Source organism: Orcinus orca, chromosome 1, assembly GCF_937001465.1.
Source record: "Orcinus orca chromosome 1, mOrcOrc1.1, whole genome shotgun sequence".
Taxonomy (NCBI): domain Eukaryota; kingdom Metazoa; phylum Chordata; class Mammalia; order Artiodactyla; family Delphinidae; genus Orcinus; species Orcinus orca.
This window is the reverse complement of record NC_064559.1, coordinates 188225847-188241547: the sequence shown is the minus strand read 5'-3', so window position 1 is coordinate 188241547 and position 15701 is coordinate 188225847. Positions and strand designations below refer to the sequence as shown.

At 49.2% G+C, this 15701-nt stretch overlaps 1 long non-coding RNA gene across 1 annotated transcript; it reads left to right on the top strand.

The window, feature by feature from the left end:
- Positions 1-1886: 1886 nt before the first annotated feature.
- LOC125965345 (uncharacterized) lies at positions 1887-6413 on the top strand. The gene is made up of 3 exons (XR_007479119.1): positions 1887-2155; positions 3024-3197; positions 4104-6413. It is a non-coding gene; the product is annotated as an uncharacterized LOC125965345 (long non-coding RNA).
- The last annotated feature ends 9288 nt before the right edge of the window (positions 6414-15701 follow it).

Here is a 15701-nt window from a genome sequence, read left to right as displayed (position 1 = left end):
AACCTGTGTCCCCTGCACTGGCAGGTGGATTCCTAACCACTGCACCACCAGGGAAGTCCCTGGGCCTCTTCTTTACTGATGAGCCTTTTGAACCTTTGGAATTGTGTACTCGTATTAATCATTTAAAAAATATTGATTCATTATTTTTAAAAGTAATGCCATAAGGAGATACATTGCACCCACTAGAATGGCTAAAGTGAAACGATTGGCAATGCCAAACGCTCAGGAGCACGTGGAAGAACTGGAACTCTCTCACATCGCTGATGAGAATCTAAAATGGTACAACCACTGTAGAGAACTATTTGGCAGTGTCTTATCAGATTAAACCTACAACAACCCTATAACCCAGAATTCCACTCCTTTACCTAAGAGAAATAAAAACTCAGGTCCACAAAAAAAATTGAGACGTTCATAGCTTAATACTAGCCCCAAACTGAAAACAACCCAAATGTCCATCAACAGAAAAATGAATAAAGAAATTATGGTATGGCTATATAATGAAATACTACTCATCAATGAAAAGAAGCAAATTACTAATCATACGATATGTATGAAATCTCAAGAAGAATATGCTGAATGAAAGAAAGCAGACTCAGAAAAGTCATACTGTATGCTTTAATTTATATGACGTTCTAGAAATGGCAAAACGTATCCAGGGTGATAGAAATGGGAACAGTGGTTGCCTGGGGTGGGAGGTGGGATTCATTGGGAAGGGAACTTTCTGTGGGGCTGGCAATGTTCTCTGTTTTGATAGAAGTTTAAGTTACAGGGATATTTTCCTTTTTCGGTTTTTGGTTTGTTGCTGTTGTTGTTTGGCCACGCAGTATGCAGGATCCTACTTCCCCCACCAGGGATCTAACCCGTGTCCCCTGCAGTGGAAGCGCAGAGTCTTAACCACTGGACAGCCGGGAAAGTCCAGGGATGTTTTCGATTTCTCAAAACTTGTGGAACTGCATGTTTAAGTTCTGTTCGTGCATTTCATTGAACGTAAATTATACCTCAATTAAAAAAAAAAGTAGTTGCAAGTATTTGAATCGGGGACGTTACTGCCTACTAAGAAATGTGTGACAGGATGACTCCAGGAGCCTGTAGGTGCGGGGGAGATCAGGGAAAGCCCTTACTGAGAAAGTGCGATTTCAAAATCCTGAGGAAGGCCAAGAATTGTCCGTGCAAAATGGGATGAAAGGAAGGAGGTCAACTCAACACATAAGTAGCTTTTTATCAGTGGCGACCTTCCAAAGCCAGGTATTTAGCGTTCACTTTGGGCCTGCAGCTTTCATAGCTGTGTTTTCGCAGTTAATCTCCCAGATGACGCTTCAATAACAGCATTTTGGTTCCCATTTTACAAGTGAGCAAACTGAGGTTCAGGAAGGTCAAAAGACTTACTCAACGACTAGGACGTGGCAGGAGCCAAGTTTTAGGGCTGCATATTTGGTGTCACTGTCCCGAAACGTAACCTGAAACTAACCACAGACTCCAGGTTGGGAAGGCTGGAGCAAAGGAATGTTCTCTGAACAAAAGAAGGGCAGGGCCGGCGCGGTCGCACCTCCCACCTCCCCAGGCGCCAACCTCCAGTTCTCTTGGGAGAGTGGGGTAGGGGTGGGGCGCCAAGGTCTGGTTTCATTCCGCTGAGTCAGCAGCTCCCAACACCCGGGACCCTTGGCTCTGGAACAAAGGAGTCCATGGGGCTGAGGGGCGGGGCCCGAGCCGGGGAAGAAAGGGGTGGAGGCCGGGGCGGGGCTCAACTCTGGGGAGAGGAGGCGGGGAGCGGCGGGGTAAAGTGCGGAGTGGGCGGGGCCCGACCTGTGGGAGATGGGCGGGGCTCGGAGGGGCCCGGAGCCAGGGAGACGTGCTCCACGGGGGTGGGGTTGGAGGCGGGGCCCGAGCTTCGGGAGCTGAGGGCCGGGAAGGACAGTAGTGGGGGAAGGCGTGAGGTTGGAGGGGCGCAGTGGGCGGGGCCCGAGGGCCGGACGCCGAGTCTGAGCGCCTGTGGGGAGGCCCCCCAGACGTTTCCAGGAAGCAGCTCGCTCCGCAGCTCCACCTGCTGGTCCCGCCAGATCCGCGCGTCCTGAGGACCAGCAGGTCCGATACTCTGCTAAGTCCTGGAGCAAGTCCTCCCCCTGCGCGGGTCCTGTTCCTCTTCTCGTGGTCACAGGTACAGTGACCACGACCTGTCTTGTTTCGCAGGGTCGTTGGAGAGTAGATTGGGAGAATGGAAGTGAAGAAGGCGCCTTGTTGTCAGCCCCGTAACCAACATGCATTTTATATACTTGCTAGGAAGAATTGTATTAATAGCTGTACTAATACTTCACACAATTTCCATTTTTCCCACACGACAATCCGTAGAATAGGTAATATTATCATCCTGTTTTACACTGAGAAAACTGAGGCTCAGAAGCGTTTATGTGGCATGCCCACGTTAACACAGCCAGTAGGTGGCAGAAGCACTTAAACCTGGGGTCTGACTTAGCATTTTTGGAGTCTTTCTTACCCTAAAGCCCATGCTCTTAACCACCATGTAATTACTGCCTAATTATTTATTCACTGATTCATTCATTTAAAAAATATTTATTGATCACCTACTCTGTGTTTGGTCACATAATGGGTGGAAGGTATGTAGTGAAGAGTTTCTACACAAATAAGGCTTACAGTCTAATTGGAAGACAGTGAAAAATTAATGACAAGAATAATTAATTAAAATCGTGACATGTACTTTGGTGGAAAAGTATAGGGAACTATAAAAATGGTGTTTTCTGGGCGATGCGTGCCTATTATGTGCCAGGTTCATGCTAAACCTTTTATGAGTTCACTTGGGTCTCCTGCCCACTTAAGATCTAGATTAGACTTGTTTGAACATTGTGGTAACCAGGATTCTAGCAGTTGCAAGTGGCAGAAACCTACCACAAACTAAAGCCAAAAGGGGTTGGTGGTGGGCGGGGAATTACTGACAAGCTCTACAAGTATACTAGTTTGAGGTGTGGCTCCATCTCTCTCATCATCCCTCAATTCTCTTTTCCATGCAGCCAAGCAAGATGATTACAAACAGCCCTAGGCTTTCATTGAGTTTACAGCTCTCAGTCCCAGAAGAGAGCCTACTTCCGCCCAGCTTCAGCATAAGAAAAGAAGTCTTGGGACTGTTTCCCCTAAACTTCCTGAAGTTGTCCTAAAACCTTGCAAAAGCTGAATCCCAAAGCCAGGTCTGTCTGAGCTCCTCACTGTCTCCTATCTAAGGTTACAGCATTAACTGTTTTTCTTTTATAACAAGTATTGAACTTAATGCCTGTACCATTTGGCTTTAAATTAAGCATTGTTTTGTCACATTCTGGATTACGACCACATTAACAGGTTTTGATTCAGCTCCTCCCCCTTGTGTGTTGGGGGATAGGCACATGGATGTACAATTTATTCATTCGGCAAATATTTGCTGAGCTTTTGTTATGTGCTAGGTAAAAATCATCTGGTGAGGAGAACAGACCCCAGTCTTGCCCTCATGGGAATTTATTGTCTGGTGGCGAGACTGATAACAGACACTAAACACAAATGAGTATATAACTATTCTTGTGAGTAGTGCTAGGAAGAAGGGTAGGATGCTCTAAAAGCTTCTAAGCGGGGACACTGGCCTGGTCTGAAAGGTCAGGGAAGACACCCACCCCCCCACCAGAGGAATGTTTGATATGACATCTGGAGGATTGATAGGTTAATTAGGCAAAATAGGAGAAAGAGCATTTTAGACAGAGGAACCTGCATCTGCAAAGGTCCTGGAGTAGAAGGGAGCACGGTAATGTCAAGAACTTGAAGGAAGATCAGCGTGGTGCATGCAAACAAGAATGAGGACTGGCATGAGATGAGGAGGAAGGGGTGATCAGAAGCTGGTGGATTTTCTCAAAGCTTACAGTCTGAGGAGACAGGGGCTGTGCACAGAGGCTAGTAAGGATAGTGGCTACCATTTGTGTGTGTGTGAATCAAATGAGGTGATGTGTGAAAAGGCATAACAGTGCCTGGCATTCAGACAGTAAATGGTAGCTTCTAATATTGTTCCACTGAACTGTGAATTCCTAGGGGTCAGGGATTGTATCCAATCCATTTCTTCTCTGTGTCTACAGGCCCTCTATGGAAGGAGAAGACTCAGCAAATATTTGTGAACCAAGCTGGAAAGGGTGGCGTTTAATCTATGTCTCAGAAAACGAGGAAAAGAAAGAGCACTTCTGGCCAGGGGAGGGTATAGGCCGTGGCCTGGAGGCAGGAATAGACTTTATTTGTTTGGGGAAGGGGGAAGAGACTTTGAGGTTGGTGGAAAGCGGAGGGGGTTTGTACCGTAATGGTCATTGGTGGATTGCCTCCCAAGCAACCATTCCCTCTGATTATTTTTTTAATATAAATTTATTTATTTTATTGTTTTTGGCTGCGTTGGGTCTTTGTTGCTGCGCGCGGTCTTTCTCTAGTTGCGGTGAGCGGGGGCTACTTTTCGTTGCGGTGCGCGGGCTTCTCATTGCGGAGGCTTCTCTTTGTTGCGAAGCACGGGCTCTAGGCACGCAGGCTTCAGTAGCTGTGGCTTGCGGACTCTAGAGTGCAGGCTCAGTAGTTGTGGTGCTTAGTTGCTAAGTGCAGGCTTAGTTGCTCTGTAGCCTGTGGGATCTTTTTTTTTTTTTAGCCTGTGGGATCTTCCCGAACCAGGGCTTGAACCCGTGTCCCCTGCATTGGCAGGCAGATTCTTAAGCGGGAAGTCCCCCTCTGATTTCTATTTGGAGATCTACCAGTTCCCCTGCACTTAGACAGGTAAGGATGGAGCTACAGCCTCAGCATCAGAGCACATAAGGTGGCTTGGCCAATCTTTTTTTTTTTTTTTTTTTTTTTTTGCGGTACGCGGGCCTCTCACTGTTGTGGCCTCTCCCGTGGCAGAGCACAGGCTCCGGCTGCGCAGGCTCAGCGGCCATGGCTCACGGGCCTAGCCGCTCTGCGGCATGTGGGATCTTCCCGGACCGGGGCACGAACCCGTGTCCCCTGCATCGGCAGGCGGACTCTCAACCACTGCGCCACCAGGGAAGCCCTTGGCCAATCTTTATACCATTTTCTTGGCTGTGGTGATTGGCTCATGTGTGGGCACATGACCTACACAGGTCCAATCAGAATGGGTTTCAGGCAATGGCCTGGTGAGGATGGGGGCTGGAGCATGTCCCTACCATGAGGGCCTGTCTGAGGTTTGGGCCAATCCAGAAGCCTTGTCACCGAGAGATGAAGAGGCAAAAACCAGTCTTTGGGGACATCATTCGAGAGCCTGCAGCCAGGCCTATACCTGGGCTGTTCAGCTGTGGGACCAATAACTTTGTGCTTCCCCTGGTGGGCATTAGGCTTTCTGTCACTTGGCTCCTGAGGTTAAAAAGTTGGTGAAACCAGTCTGGGAAGAGCCTGGATGTGGGTCCAACCTGACTTCAATGAGGAGACAAGTCAGCCCCATGCTATGTCTTTTTTGACCCACAGCACAGGAACATGATGGAGACAAGGGTTCCCAGTGCAGAGAGAGCAGCAGGAGAGGAGCAGGCAGTGGAGGTGTGTGAGCTGAGACAACTGCAGAGACCTTGATGATGACAATTTTGTAGAGAATGGCCTGGGTCCTTGAGTAACTGCAAGGAACAGAGCTGGCCACCCACCTGGACGATTAACAAACTAATTCATTCTGGCTTGACACAAGCTAATTCATTCTCCCTGTTGCCCAGCAAGCTCCTTCTCATCCTCTGAGGCACAGCTCAAATGTCCCCTCCTCCAGGAAGTCTTCTCTGAACTCACCCAGAGGAATAATCAGTTCTCCCTGCTCTGTGTTTCAAGGTTGTGCTCCTAAGTCCCTCCTTCAGGCCTCCGTCACCGGCCACATCTGATTCCGATGTGCTCCAGTTTTGTAGAGGGTGCTTCCCCTGTTGGGTTGTGACACACTCCCCCACCGAGGGCAGGAATCGTGAACCCAGATTGTGATGGATCATTTGATTCCTCCATTCATATACTCTGCAGAGGTCCCTACACTTGCAAGATGTCTGCAAAATCCTGGAAATGCAGTGTGGGGTTGGAGCTAGGAATTTGAGCCCCTGTTCGTGCTTAATTAGTTCAGCTCATGGAAGTATCTCCGTCCTGTTCTCCTGTCTCTGGTACTAAGTTTTTAAACCAGATCTAGAACTCAGCCTCTTTCTCTGATTCCCACAAATCCCCCTCACACAGGCCTTTGTGTGGGTAGCAGACTACTGAAGTAGTTGTGGCACGCGGGCTCTAGAGCGCAGGCTCAGTAGTTGTGGCGCACGGGCTTAGTTGCTCCACGGCATGTGGGATCTTCCCAGACCAGGGCTCGAATCCATGTCCCCTGCATTGGCAGGTGGATTCTTAACCACTGTGCCACCAGGGAAGTCCTGCAATTTGTAATTATTATGTTTTTTAAAAATATTTTCTTTCTTTAGGCTGCGTCAGGTCTTTTTTAAATTTTATTTATTTATTTTTGGCTGCCTTGGGTCTTCGTTACTGCACGTGGGCTTTCTCTAGTTGCGGCAAGCGGGGGCTACTCTCCGTTGCAGTGCTTGGACTTCTGCTAGTGGTAGCTTCTCTTGTTGTGGAGCACGGGCTCTAGGCACACGGACTTCAGTAGTTGTGGCACACAGGCTCAGTAGTTGTGGCTCACAGGCTCTAGAGTGCAGGCTTAGTAGCTGTGACGCATGGGCTTAGTTGCTCCACAGCATGTGGGATCTTCCCGGGCCAGGGCTCGAACCTGTGTCCCCTGCACTGGCAGGCAGATTCTTAACCACTGTGCCACCGGGGAAGCCCTGCGTCGGGTCTTAGTTGCGGCACACGGGATCTTTCATTGTGGCACGGGTTCTTTGTTGTGGCATGGGGGCTTCTCTCTAGTTGTGGCATGCGTATTTTCTCTCTCTAGTTGAGGCACTGCGGCATGTGGGATCCTAGTTACCTGACCAGGGATTGGACCAGCGTCCCCTGCATTGTAAGGTGGTTGCTTTACCGCTAGACCACCAGGGAAGCCCTGTAATTACTATGCTTATCTGTCTTTTTACTTTTTGTTTGTTTGTTTGCGTCCTCCACGAGACTGTAAGTAGGGACCTATCTTGCTATCATCATGTTCACAGTGCTCAGCACTGGTGGACAGGAGATAGACATCAGCTGAATGAATGAATGAGAATATTAGACATCTGTCTGAAAAGTTCTTCTTCCATCGGAAGATTTTCATCCAGCTCACCCCCTGCAGGTTTCCCAGACCTTTTCCCCTTTCTCCCCTTCTTCCCAGTTTGTTCCACAGGGCCTCCAACTTTCTTCTCTCCCTGTACGTGGAAGATGTTCCATGCTCTCTAGCCCCTACTCCCCTGCAAATCCACCCCCTTAGGAATTCAGAAGAAACAAGACGCCTTCTGTACGAGAGAATCTTCACTCCTTAGGACACAGCCGTAGCTTTAAACGTCCCCTCTCCTCCGCCATTACCATTTCATCTTTAGTACCCTGTACATTGGCACAGTTGGAGCTGAGACTACCTATGCTGTATTAAATTCAGGGGAATGGAGAGACTTTAGATGGTGTGACAGATTGAAGGTGACCACAGATTCTTTGCCAACCCTCTCATTAAGAGGGTTGCCTGGCGGTCCAGTGGTTAGGACGCCGCACTCTCACTGCCGAGAGCCTAGGTTCAATCCCTGGTCAGAGAACTGAGATCCCACCAGCCGCGTGGTGCGGCCAAAAAAACAAAAGAGGTAGGGTCGGTGGTTCCCTCTCTTGAAGCTGGGCTGGCCGGTGGCTGCTTTGACCAATGGACTATGGTGGGGGTGATACTGTCCCAGTTCCAAACCTAGCTTTTCTGAGTACCGGCAGTTACCACCTTGGTTTCTGGGAGCTCTGAATCACCATGTGAAACTCCAACCATTCTGCTGGGGAGGCCACGTGGGAAGACCCTGAGACGACACGGAGAGGGGCCCAGTTGAGCTCAGTCTTATTGCTGTTGCCACCAAGACGCCAGGCATGTGAGGGCAGCCTCGTGGGTGCCTTGGATCCTAAGACCAGACTAACCCAACCACTCACTAAATATTGCCCAGTGGCCCGGGTTGATGCCATGGTGCAGAATAGCCCAGCCGAAACCTTCCCAAGTCCTGACCCCCCAGATTGTGAGATATATTAAAATATTTTAAGCCACTACATTTTGCGTTGATTTGTTAGGCAGCAATAGATCATTGGAACAGAGGGAGCAAGCCCTTTGGGGAACCAGACCAAGGATGCTGGCTGGGCCAACACCAGGAGTCAGGAGGGCAGGCGAGTGACACTCTGGTGGGAAAAGGGAAGCAAAGAGAGCTTCATTTGCACCCTGATAGGGCTGTGGCTGGAGGCACAGGCAGTCACGGGCCACCCCCTCTCTCCCTGGCTGGCCTAAGCTGAAAGACTCCTTGGCGGTCCATGGCATTGGCTTCACCATGGAGGTGCTGATGTACCTTGTACTGATGACATGGGACAGAAAAGGCACATGTATATTGAGTTCCTACCGTGTGCCAGGCACAGTGACGCATGGCTCCTTACAAACCCAGTACACCCCAGAGACAGAGAAAGAGGGAGAGAGGTGTGCAAATAACAGGTCTGTATAAGGAAAACAGAGGCTTGCAGAGGGAAAGTGATTCGCCCTGGGGCGGAGCTGGGATTGGAGCCTGTGCTGCCTGTTCCAAAGCTCCAGCTCCGGAACTGTGGCCTGGCCACATCAGAGGGGTCAGAGGGCCTCGAAGACTTCCTGGTGGTGGTGGCGGTGACCACAGGTCCCAGTGGGGTGACCCGTGCATTCCCCCAGGGAATTAGGTCAGCTGTTCTTACCAAGCCCTCGGAGAGCAGGAAATGCCGCAGGACCCAGGCACAGAGGCAGAATCTCCACCCAGAGGAGGACAGTGGGTTTAGAGTCGGAGACCCGGAGTCCGGTCACGGCTGCGTGGCTGCGAGGGAAAGGGCCCTTTGCCTCACCAAGCCTCAGTTTCCTCATTTGTAAAAGGGAATAACCATACTAGCCGCCCTGCTGTTCTTTCACACATTCGTTTAGTCATTCATTCATTCTCTTACTTACTCAGCAAACACCTACTGGGCACCGACACGACCAGGCTGGACACCTGAGGTGCGGCCCCAGCAGCAGCGTGCCCGCGACATCCGGACCCCCGGACAGTCCTTGCAGGCATGGAGTGGGGAGGCAGGATGTTCCCCAGACCTGGAACAGTTCCTTTCCCTTCCAGGGGCTCTGTTTTCACTTCTGGGCAATGGGAGTACTTATCACAGTGAAGGCTCAGGACACTTCCTGGGGCCTCTGGACAAAGGCTGCAGGGAGGTGAACAGATCATGGGGTGGAGAGAAGGCACAAGGAGATGGTGGCTGGTTCTCAGGGCCAAGACCTGTGACAGTGAGATGGGTCCTTTGCTCATTGCCATCCCAGGAGGGCAGACTGGGGCTGCAGAGGCAGATGGAGGAGGCCTCTGTGAGCCCCATGGGGGGTCAGAGCTAAGACCCAGGTGCCACCAGACTGCTCCAGAGTGTGGGGTCTGGCAAGGAGGCCTCAGGCCACTCCCGAATATAATGAGTTCTTTCCCTGTGTACAGCTTTTGCAATTTCCAAAGCCCTTACCCTATAGGGCCTGAAGATATAAATTATTAGGGTCATTTTACAGATGGGAATCTTGAGGCTCAGAACAGCAGCTGACTTGTCTAAAGTGACCCATTAAACTGAGAAAAGAACTCACCTTCCTGGTCGCTCCCAGTGCTGTATGTCACCATGACTCCTCCCATCTCCCCATTGACCTTCTCCCAATGGGGTCCCATTGACCCCAGCTCCCCATCTACCTTCTCCTTGGGGCCCTGAAACCTCCCTGTCCCCATCCATGGTAATTCATGAGATGTTATCTTTCAGGAAGAGGGGAGATGCCAGGGAAGGGCAGGGATCCAGAGGGCGCAGGCTGGAGTGGAATCCTACTGCATCCCACTCACTCCAGGCAGGCAGAGAGGACACCTTCTGTTCCTGGAGGCCAAGGGAAGGGAACTCACACTTCATATGTTACATTCAGTACCACCTGTGATCCTCAGAGAACTCTGCCCAGTGAGGGATTTTACAAGTGACACAATGAGCTCCTGAGAAATGATAAGACTTGGCCAAGATTACCCAGTTAGTAAGTACCAGAGCCAGGACACAAACCCTGGTCAAACTCCAGGGCCCATGATCTTTCTGAAGCTGAGAACAAGAAAGGAGAGGGAGATGGAGGGCACTGGCTAGGCCGCAGGATGGCCAGGCATTCAGGAGGACATGGACCCAAGGGTGGGCTAGGTGGTCCCCTCCCAGTCCAGATGTCTGGAGGCAGCACAGATGCAGCGCCAGCCAGCAGATGTCGCTGTGACGCCGTGCTCCCCAGTTTTCTTATGGAAGGTGGCAGAGGGAGATAATGCGAGAGCAAGATTAAGATTGTGAAAACAAGCGAGAGACAGCAAGGGTAAAGCAGGGGCTGTACCTCTGCTGGAGATGGTGGGGAGGATGAACCATATCATTTATGAAGAGTGCCCAGCCAGGCGCTCTACAAACAGGCATCTTCCCCCTTCACCACCTGTGAAATCTTAATTTCTCTATGCCTCAGTTTCCTCATCCATAAAATGGGAATTACAGCAGCTGCTTCACAGGGTCTCTGTGAGGATTAAGGGAGTTAATGTAAGTCTGGAACGTTGAGAGGACTCGGTGAGTATTTAATATTGATTATTTTCCTCCTGTCAGTAGCATCCTACCCTGTTGGGTCCCAGGCCTTTAGTTCCCACCACCCTCCCAAACCCCACCAGTCACACTGAGGACCCTCCCTAGACACAAGAGCAGGAGGCCAAGAATGTGGACAGAAATGCAGATAGGGTGTGTTCACCTGGAGAGTGAGAGAGTTTGGAAGTCAGTGTCCTTGGCAGGTGACATGACACGATACTATATATAGAAAACCCTAAAGACTCGACACAAAAACTACTAGAGCTGATAAATGAGTTCAGCAAGGCAGCAGGATACAAGATTAACATACAAAAAATTGTTGCATTTCTTTACAATAAAAATGAAATATCAAAAAGGGAAAGTAAAAACAAAAAATCCCATAAAAAAAAAACCAACTTCAGAATAAACCTGACCAAGGAGGTGAAAGACTTATATGCTGAGAACTATAGGACATTGATAAAGGAAACTGACAATGATTCAAAGAAATGGAAAGATATCCCATGTTCTTAAACTGGTAGAATTAATGTTGTTAAAATGGCCATAGTACCCAAAGCAATCTACCAATTTAATGCAATTCTTATCAGTGTCCTTATCTATGAAATGGACACGATATCACTGAATGAGGCAGCGGCGCAAGTGAAACCCCAAGCCACGTGCCTGGCACAGTAGCTGCAGGACTTGGTGTTGGTGCTGGAGGCTTGGGAATCCCTGCTCTCATATAATCATCAACCGATTTGTGATTTTTTTTTTTTTTTTTTTTGCAGTACGCTGGCCTCTCACTGTTGTGGCTTCTCCCGTTGCAGAGCACAGGCTCCAGATGCACAGGCTCAGCGGCCATGGCTCACGGGCCCAGCCGCTCCGCGGCATGTGGGATCTTCCCAGACCGGGACACGAACCCATGTCCCCTGCATCGGCAGGCGGACTCTCAACCACTGCGCCACCAGGGAAGCTCACCGATTTGTGATTCTTAATCTGCTATTCGGAAGCCTCTGGTGACAGAATGGGGTCCTTGTGCTCTCGTGGTATTTCTGAATCCAGAGAACCATCCCATATTGATGTGGGAAGAGGTTGTCAAGCCAAGAGGGGAATCTGTTCTGGGCTGGGATCACCAACTCTCCAGGAAGTCATGTGGTGAGTCCTGCCCCACAGAGCTGGGACAGCTGCCTTGGGCAATTGGGAAATAAATTAATCAATAATCAATGCTCTCTTTTTAAAAATGGGACCAGGGTGAGGGTGGTAATTTAAGAAGTTGGGAGTCATTGATCTAGCTTCGTTCCTCTCTTCACCCCAGTGCCACTGTGTGGGCAGAGACACCGAGGCACTAGTTTGGGGCCTAAGGATCACAGTCTCAAAAGCCGCCCGTGGTTTGACGAGACTGGGGTCAGGGGTTGTCATTTTTGTCTTACAATGAAAAGGAACTCACATTTGTTGGGGGCCTTCTATGTGTCAAGTGCTTTACAGGTATTCTCATTAGTTACCACAATAACCCTTGCAAATATTGTGCCATTTTACAGATGAGAAAAAGGAGGCTCAAGTTAAGTGTTTTACCCGAAGTCCCACTCACCCCTCCTTGATGACTTAGCTCACTTTATTTCCTCTGTCTAGAGAGGTAATTCTCCACCAGGGGCACTATTGCCCCTCAGGGATATTTGGCAGTGTCCGGGGACACTTTTGGTTGTCACTGCTGAGGGTGGGGTTACATCTTGTGGGCAGAGCATGGGGTGCTGCTAACCGTCCTCCAGTGTACGGGACAGCTTCCGGCAGCAAGGAATTATATGGCCCCAGATTGGAATAACACTGAGTTGGAGAAACTCTGATCTAGAGAAATCCATGCCCTTCCCTCTGGGTCACTCCAGGAGGCCCTCCCTGAGTCCCCTGGGAGAGGTTGCGCCTCCTTGTAGCCCCTGCAGCCATCACCTCCCCGAATAGGTGCTGATCGTGCTGCCTCGAACCAGAGCTCTTTGGGTAAATGGAATTGGATTGATAATCAGTAAATGCTTCCTGCCTTGACACACAAGGTAGTGCCTGTCTTTCTTTTCTTTTTTAAAAAAAGTTTATTTATTATTTTTGGCTGCGTTGGGTCTTTGTTGCTGCGCGCGGGCTTTTCTCTAGTTGTGGCGAATGGGGGCTCCTCTTCGTTGCAGTGTGTGGGCTTCTCATTGCAGTGGCTTCTCTTGTTGTGGAGCACGGGCTCTAGGTGCACGGGCATCAGTAGTTATGGCACGCGGGCTCAGTAGTTGTGGCTCACGGGCTTAGTTGCTCCGTGGCGTGTGGGATCTTCCTGGACCAGGGCTCGAACCCATGTCGCCTGCATTGGCAGGCGGATTCTTAACCACTGCACCACCAGGGAAGCCGGTGCCTGTCTTTCTATTAAGGCTTTGCTTCAATTAGGCTGGTGATTCCTAGCATTTCAGGACTGGAATGAAAGACCTCCACGGCCTCTTTGTCCTGGCCGGAGAGATGGTGAGCTTCCCGTCACTCCAAGTGTGCAAGTTGAGGCTACGAGACCACTTAACAATGCAGATGTAGTTCAATGCAGAGGTTAAAAACACAGGCTTGTATGTCAGAAAGATCCTGATTCAAGTTCCAGCTCTGCCACTTACTCGCTGTGCAGCCCTGGCCATGGTACTTAACCTCTCTGAGTCTCAGTTTCCTCAATTATGAACTGGAGATAATCATAATAGGCACCTTATAGGGTTGTTGTGAGGTTCAAATCAGACAGTCCGTCCACAGTGCTTAGCACAGTGCCTGGCAGGTGGCAGTCATCTGAGAATGTTGGCTATTACTATTATGAGGAGAGGCAAGGAGCACTGGGGTTTCCGCTAAATAATACCAAGATTCCTTCTAACTCTGAAACTCCCCAAGCATGCTAGGTTCTCTCACACCTCTACGTCTTTGAACAAGCTGTTCTTTTGGCCTGAAATGCCATTTCTCTCCACACAAGTCTTCCAAACACACTCCTCCTCATTCTTCAAGTCTCAGTTCAAAGTGCCACCTCTTCTATGAAGCCTCCCTCGATTGCCCTCTTCTTCTGCGCTTCCACCATGATTCTCCACTGCATCCCCAGATCATACTGCCACTTACTGCATCTATTTTGCTTTTTGCTTTTTGTATTAAATTTCCCCCCCTTCCAGTCTGAGGGTTCCCTCTGGGGACAGGGACTAGGTCAGCTCCATCTTTGCACCTTAGCACCAGAACAGACATGTGGAGGCAGTTTAGGAACCCATGGGTTCATAAACCCATGGAATGAACCCATATGTCTGATTATAGGAGGTCCTCCAGCAGGTGTCGTCCATAAATATTTATCAAGTGTCTACCATGTCCCAGGCACCATGCACTCTCCACCAATGAACAGATCAGATCCCCTTTTCCCTAGTGCTCAAAAGTTTTGAGTTTTTGAATCCAGAAGGTCACAGGGAAGAGTGGAAGAAAGGAGACCGACAGTCCATTTCTTCTATGCACCTGTTTGGTTTCTTAAAAATATTGGGTTGGCCAACAATTTGTTTGGGTTTTCCCATAAGATGTTACAGAAAAACCCAAACGAACTTTTTGGCCAACCCAATAATGTAAACGTATTATAACAACAATCAGAGTCGCTGTAGGGCTTTTAAAGTATGTCTACAAATTCTTTGACAATCTTTCCCTCAAAAGGTGAAGACTAATTGCTTACTCATTCATGTGGACTGGACTTAGTGAGTCAGTTCCAACCAACGGAATGTGGTGGCAGTGATGGTGTGTGACTTCTGAGACTAGGTCTTCCTAGCCTCCTTGCTCTCTCTTTCTCTCAGATCACTTGCTCTGGATCCACTTTTTATGTGGCTCACTTCCTCCATGTGAAAGGGAACTGACACCTTCTATCAACAGCCACGTGATTATGCAATCTTGGAGGTGGACCCTCCAGCCCAGCCAAGCCTTCACACATCTGCAGCCCTGACCTAACTCTAAACTGCAAGTTCACGAGAGACCCTGGTCAGCACCACCCAGCTAAGCTGCTCCCGAATTTCTGACCCATAAACTTTAAGACAGTGTTTGTTGACTTAAGCTGCTAAGTTCTGGGGTGATTTGCTATACAGCAGTAGAAAGCTAAGAGTATCCTAGAGCAGTGGTTCTCAGCCCTGCCTGGGCACTGGAATTCCCCATGAGGCAGTATGTGTTCAGTGGTTAGATAATGAGTCAGGGGTCAGAGTGGCTGGATTTAAATGCTGATTCTGCCACTTACTAGCTGGGTAACTTTGAATAGGTGACTTAATCTCTCCCAGCTTTAGTGACTCCATCTATAAGATGGTGGTAATGGAACTTCTTAGGATTGTTAGGAAGACTAAACAAGAAAATATATGTCAATTCTGCCTAGAAGCTAAATTGTAAGAGAGAAAGCTACAGCGTTGTCTGCGTTGTTCATTGCTGTAGCCTCAGTGTCTGGAACAGTGCCTGGAATATAAGAGGTGCTCAGTAAATATTTCTTGATAGAGAGTGAAATCAGTAAACTGAGTGAACTCAAAATGCTAGTTTGTATCAGCTCCCTGGTTTGCCTACCTCAGCCTTCTCTGCTGGTTCCTCCTAATGTTCTCCAGCTCCAAATGTACAAGTGCCCCAGGACTGTCTTCAACCCTCTTCCCTGTCTACATTCACTCTCTTGGTGATTTTATCTATTGTCGACTTGAAACACCATCTCAACATCAATGATTCCAAACTTCCTATCTTCAGCCCAGAACTCTCCTCTTTTATACCCAACTGCCTCCCTGACATCTCCACTTGAATGCCTAACAGGCATCTCAAACTTTAGGTGTCCAAAACCAGAACATGGGAGTCTGTCCCCAAACTTTCTCCTCCTGATGTCATCCCATCGCAAGGGCAACTCCATCCTTCTGCTCACTCAGGCTGAAAACCTTGGGGTCCTGTGTGACTCTGCTCTTTCATTCACATCCCACAGCCACCCCCCCAGCAAATCTTCTTGGTCCTACACTCAAAAT